This window comes from Hippocampus comes, unplaced genomic scaffold (assembly GCF_001891065.2).
Source record: "Hippocampus comes isolate QL1 unplaced genomic scaffold, H_comes_QL1_v1.1 scaffold129, whole genome shotgun sequence".
Classification (NCBI taxonomy): domain Eukaryota; kingdom Metazoa; phylum Chordata; class Actinopteri; order Syngnathiformes; family Syngnathidae; genus Hippocampus; species Hippocampus comes.
In genome coordinates, this window is record NW_017805992.1 from 730,785 (window position 1) to 736,794 (window position 6,010).

Below are 6,010 nucleotides of genomic sequence, written 5' to 3' on the forward strand. Positions count from 1 at the left end.
TGGTTCAGTTGGTTCTGATGTTTAAACAATCATGCTCATCATGCTGTTCACATTTTGACATGATGAGACCAAGACAACACCAAACAATGGATCAACAGTACTGTCATGTTCTACTCTGTCTTTAATTTTGTTTTTAAATACCAGCTGGACCAGGTGTACCATCTTCAGCGGTACACCTGTTTCTTGTTCACAATCAAGTCCGGCCTTGGATTTAAGGACTGTCAAGTTTCCAAGTCTTTGTCAGATTACTGACCTTGCTTGCTGTTTGATCAAGAGATATTTTCGAGATAGTCGCTCTTACTTCGATAGTTTCTTGTTTTTTAAGTATCTTGGATTTCTTGTTGTTGGATGATTTAAGTTTCGTGTAATTGGACTTTTGCCATTTTGTTTTGTATATTTTTCAGGATTCGAGATTGCCTCACCATTTTCAGGTGTTCTTATTGGCTTTTCCTGATTCTCTGTTGCCAGCGGTTTCTGTTTTGACTTTGTCGGCCCTTCGTTTTTTTTTTTTTTTTTTTTTTTTTTTCTTTTTGTCTGAGTCTACGTTTGTGGGATCCGCTTACCATTTGGTCCATTTACAGATCGTGTCTAGGACCTTGCCATTGTGATGCTTCAAACGGGACGTTCTCAGATGGACGTGGCCACTGAGCTTAAGAGTGTCATCAGCAGGTTGCAACAGCGATACCGAGAGACTGGAAGAGTCACAGAAAGTGTAGAAGTGAATGTCCTATGGCCCCATTCCGTGCTGATGACCGCTACATTGTGAACAATGTCCTGAGAGACCGGATGATGAATGCCACTCAAGTCCAGGCTCGTTTGAGGGAGGTGAGAGGCACCCAAGTGTCATGTCAGACCATTCGAAATCGTTTACCTCAGTGTGACAGATGACCTTCAAGGGTATCTGACCACACCACCAGGCACAGGCCTCATCGTCGTGCATGGGCCAGGGAGCATTCACAAGGGACCAGTGGGTCTCAGTGCTGTTCTCTGATGAAAGTTGATTCACGTTGAGCAGAAACGATGGCCACCAACGATGTTGGAGACATCATGGAGAGCACTATGCCTTGGCCACTGTTGTCACCAGACGAGCTTTTGTTGGTGGCGGTGTTAGTGTGGGCGGTCGTGTCCACTTGTTACAGACAGGCCCTACACTTGAATGGTACATACTACCTGAATAACATCATTAATCCATGATTAATCACATGGGCCTAATTTCATCGTCATGGACGACAATGCTCCAGCTCATCGAGGTCACATCCTGAGGTAATGGCTGTTGGAGATTGGTGTACCTCAAATGGCATGGCCTGCACGTTCTCCAGACCTGGATCCAATTAAAAACCTGTGGGATTAGCTGAGTCGCCATGTAGAGGCTCGAAACTGCACCCCAGAACCTCAATGACCTGAGGGCTGCGCCTCAAGAAGGGTGGGATGCCAGGACTCAGCAGACAATAAGTCGACTTGTGAACAGCATGAGACATTGTTGTCAAGCTATAATTTATGCTTGAGGGCAAATGTTGAGTTATTGACATGTTGAAATTTTTTGTTGTGGTGTACCCACCATTGTTGTTAACTTTACTTTAAATGTTTGAGATGAGGAAATCACCAGTGCATCCTTCTACTTAAATGTCCTACTTTCATGATATGATATCACTGTAGCGTGAACGTTTTACATAATAAATTTCACCTGAAAGCCAAATATCCCCAACTTTTTGTGAGTGGGGTTTTTTTGTGTTTTATGTGATATTTTGCTGTTTCCTTGCCAAAGCTTTTTGAACATGGTGTCACGCACATTTCATCTGCTGTTGATAAACATGACATTTGTGAGCAGATGAGAGTGGAAGTGGATTCTATCAGCGTGTTTAATAACAGAGGCAGAAATGAAAAGATCCTGAAGCTAGCTTTGCCTCTTCAATGGCTATCTGGAGGAAGAAACAAGATTGCGCTGTCATTTATAGCGGACCCGCGGGCTCAAAGGGTGAGAGAAGCTCTTGGAAGCTAACAAGTAGGAAATAAAGGAATTTCTCCTCTTAATAGTTTGCGGCTCGAGGCGGAAGAACTGGAAAGTCCAAGTTGGACGGCATGGTCACTCTTTGGATAACTTCATCAGTCGCGGTCGACGCAATCAGACGTTGCCCTCTGGGAGGCGGCGCAGGCGCTGAGAAACGTTCATTTTGGCGAGGAGCGCCTCCCTTTTGTAATTAAGAGAACCCGAACCAACGTTAGCCCCGGAGTGGAGCGTCTGGAAACAAATAAAAGCCTAATGAAGAAATGATTGCTCTCACATCGACGGAGAGTAAAAGAGGAATTAAGGTGCTGCAAAGCAACGCAAATGAGCTTCGAGTAAAATGCTGTACTTCCTCAAAATCTGGCCCTTTAAGGCTGGTACACACAAATGCAATTGGGCTGTCACGATTTTGCCCCTTCCCAAACGAGAATGTCAAACACCCGACTATCTTGTGTTTTAAATAAGATTGTCCTATAAGACAATCCTTTGGTCTGAGTTGTGTTACGAGTGGATTTGTCCCATTAATAGGGTCCGAAACCAGTCAGATGGACAATCTTAAATAGTAAACGTATGTACTGTATGTATGTGCATATACGTTGATGTTGATGCGGGGTGGGTGTATGCATTTTTTTTCCTCCCCCTTGTCTCTTTATGTGGCCCGGTACCAAATGGCCCAAGGAAATGTGGTCGGGCACCCCTGGCTTAAAAGTTTATAAAACGGCAACCTCATTGCTAGTTTTGTGAGCCTGTCTATGGGATTTTACATTGTGTGTTAGCATTAAGCTAGTAGGCAAGAGAATATTATGTGGTTTGGTTAAATACTATCCACATGTAGTTCAACTTGTGTTATCTTTAGTTTTGCGGAAAACGTTTTGTACTAGTGAAACTCCTCTACAACGAAATCATGTTTGCAGCAAGAAATTTTTCACAACAGGGTACTTTTCACTATAGCAAATTTTATCTCAGATGTAAACACACACACACACACACACACACACACACACACACACACACACACACACACACACACACACACAAAACATGTATGTGTACTCATTATTTTTATTCCAATAGTGCACAAGTATGAGCCTACACCTATTTGACACTTCATATAGACAGCGTAGAAAGAAAAAAAGGGGAAAGAAATTGCGAAATTTACGATCAGCATTCACTTTCACTTACATCAATTTCTTGCATAATGTCTTCTACTTTGCTTCCTCCATCTTTCATTTTTATTACCTTTATCCTGTCTTCAAGCATCAACCCAGCCGCTGGGGGGCAGTGCCCTCCCCTGGGGGTGCGCTGTTCCCCAGAGCCGGTCCCAAGCCCGGAGAAGTGGGGAGGGTTGCGTCAGGAATGGCATCCGGCGTAAAACTTTTGCCAAGACGACGCTGCGCGTGGGTAGGACGGTTTACAGGGGCGGATGGAAATTACTGACTCGCTGTGGCGACCCCTGAATAGGGACGTGCCGAAAGGAGAAGAAGAAGAAGATCCTGTCTTCAAGCATCAAAGCTTTTCTTTTCTTAACTCCTTGGAATGCAAAGATCTGTTTTGTCGCCATTTTAGCAATGCAATGGTCGTGCTGCATCTGAAACAAATACTTCCTGTACTACCGCACATGTGTAAACCAGTGTGGTGTTTGCTGTTGCCATTTCGGAGCGAAGCAGTAGGAGTCGTTGTGGCAGGCTGAGGTCGGATTAGACGTTTGCAGAAGGCTTGTTTTCGTTGTAGTGAACCTCGTTGCAAGGCAAGGACAGAGAAAAAGATTTTGTATTACGCAACAGAGGGACTTTTCATTGTAGGGGGAGCAGAAAAGAGGGAATGGCTTTCATGCATGAAGATTTTTTCACACTAGGGGGGATTTTCACACATGTAGGTTCCATTGTAGAGGAGTTTCACTGTATGTTGATGGTTTTATAAATTATCCCTCAGCTTCATAAAGTGTCAAGCCATTATCACATGGGTCCCTCACTTTATTTTAAAATTTGTACCATTGAACAGCATCGTTGTTCTCAACAGCAACATTGTGAAAAATGTTACCGTTGCAGATCACAATGAAATTCCTTGATGCATAAAATTGTCGTTTCCGCAAAGACTTTATCTCTCTTTCTTCTTTCTGTCACCTTGGTCTTCAGATTCAGAACTTAGGCTTCTTGCTTGGTGTTTTGAAGTTCACTTTTCAAAATTTTCCAAAAAAAGTAGTTTCTTTCTGGCACCTCTTAGGCAAATCGTATGTGAAAGCATCTTAAAAGCAGTTTGCTCATGAAGCTAATGCTACAGTGACGTATACAACTGACTTTTTCGCTAATAGAAGACCTGAGCTCTGTTTCTTCTTTCTCTAGGTTTGCTCTTTTGCTTTGTCTTGTGATTCTGAATGTATGTTTCTCAACTCTCTGTCCTGAAGCTCATCTTCCCAAAGTTTCAGAGACAAATCTTTTTTTTCCTAGTACGTCTTAGAAAATGTGAGATTGTCTTAAAAGAAGTTTGTTAATAAAGCTTTGTGACATGCAAATAATTACTGTACCTAAGTATCATTTCAATGACAAAATGATTAATCTGGGCAATTATAAATGTATTTAGGAGGGGATGTCAACTATGCATGTTTTTTTTGTTTGTTTGTTTGTTTGTTTTGGTCTCCAATAGTGTTGTAAAACTAGACAATTGTAAAAGAGTTGGGTGTACAATAAGTGCAGAGTAACAAGATTGATCTCCTAGTTCCGACCGTTTGATTGAGTAATGTAGGCAGAGCACATAAACACCTTCAACGCTCTGTCCGACAACTAATGTTATCAATGACCGTCCTTAGAAAATCATGCATTGTGCAGCTAAAAGGCCCTAAATCTCATCCGCAATTGATTACAGGCATCTGACTCGGTGTACATTAATTCAGTTTGGGGCCATTAAAAGAAGAATGCTTGGCCTCGCAAATGGCGAACGATGACTGTCAACGGCGTGATGAATGGTGCCTTATTATATTCCCCTTCATTATGATTAATAACATAGGAAGGGATGCTCTATTCTTGTCAGGGTGGAAAATATAATTAGCCGCCTTGGCCGGCACTGCAGCCAGGCCTCCTCTTGGCCCTGATGCAAACACACACACACAATACGGATCTCATGCCATTCACATTCCAACTTCCTGTTCCCCTGTTTGTGCTGGTGCACAGATTTGCAGTTATTTCTCAGCTTTCCGTTGGAATCATGTTGTCAAATTGTCACTCCGGTGCTCATTGTTAATACTGACGTTAATTTGATTTTCAAGTGCTCAAATTTAACAGCGGTTCACATTCACATTTGGATATATCGTAACTATGTACATTTGTATTCATGTTTGTGTTTATTTCATTCCCAACTTCTTGAATGTATGTGTCTGTATATTGATATGTGTGTTCCTTCCTCTGCAAATGATAATGCTGATGACTATTTTTGCTGCTGTTCTCTCTCTCTCTTTCTCTCTCTCTCTCTGTCTCTCTCTCTCTCCCCGGTACTCCGGTTTCCTCCCACATTCCAAAAACATAGGTGGGCAGCCTGGTTGAACACTCCAAATTGTCCCTCAGTGTGAGTGTGAGCACGGATGGTTGTTCGTCTGTGTGTGCCCTGCAATTAGCTGGCAACCGGTTAAGGGTGTCCCCCGCCTGTGCCCAAAGACGGCTGGGATAGGCTCCAGCACCCCCCGCGACCCTTGTGAGGATAAGCAGATAGGAAGATAGATAGATAGATAGATAGATAGATAGATAGATAGATAGATAGATAGATAGATAGATAGATAGATTTATTATTTTGTTTATTATTATTATTATTTATTCATGCAGTATACCATTCACACTTCTCTGACACTTATGTTGTAACAACTGTGTTATATGTAGAATTTTTTATTCTTGCCAACTTTCCTTCTGTAAACCCAGAAATTTGCCATCCACTGTATTAGTAAAGGTTTATTTTGTTCTCTTTTATTATCTTGAATGGGTAATGTGCACAGCAGGGTGGAGGCGACGTAGGGGTGGG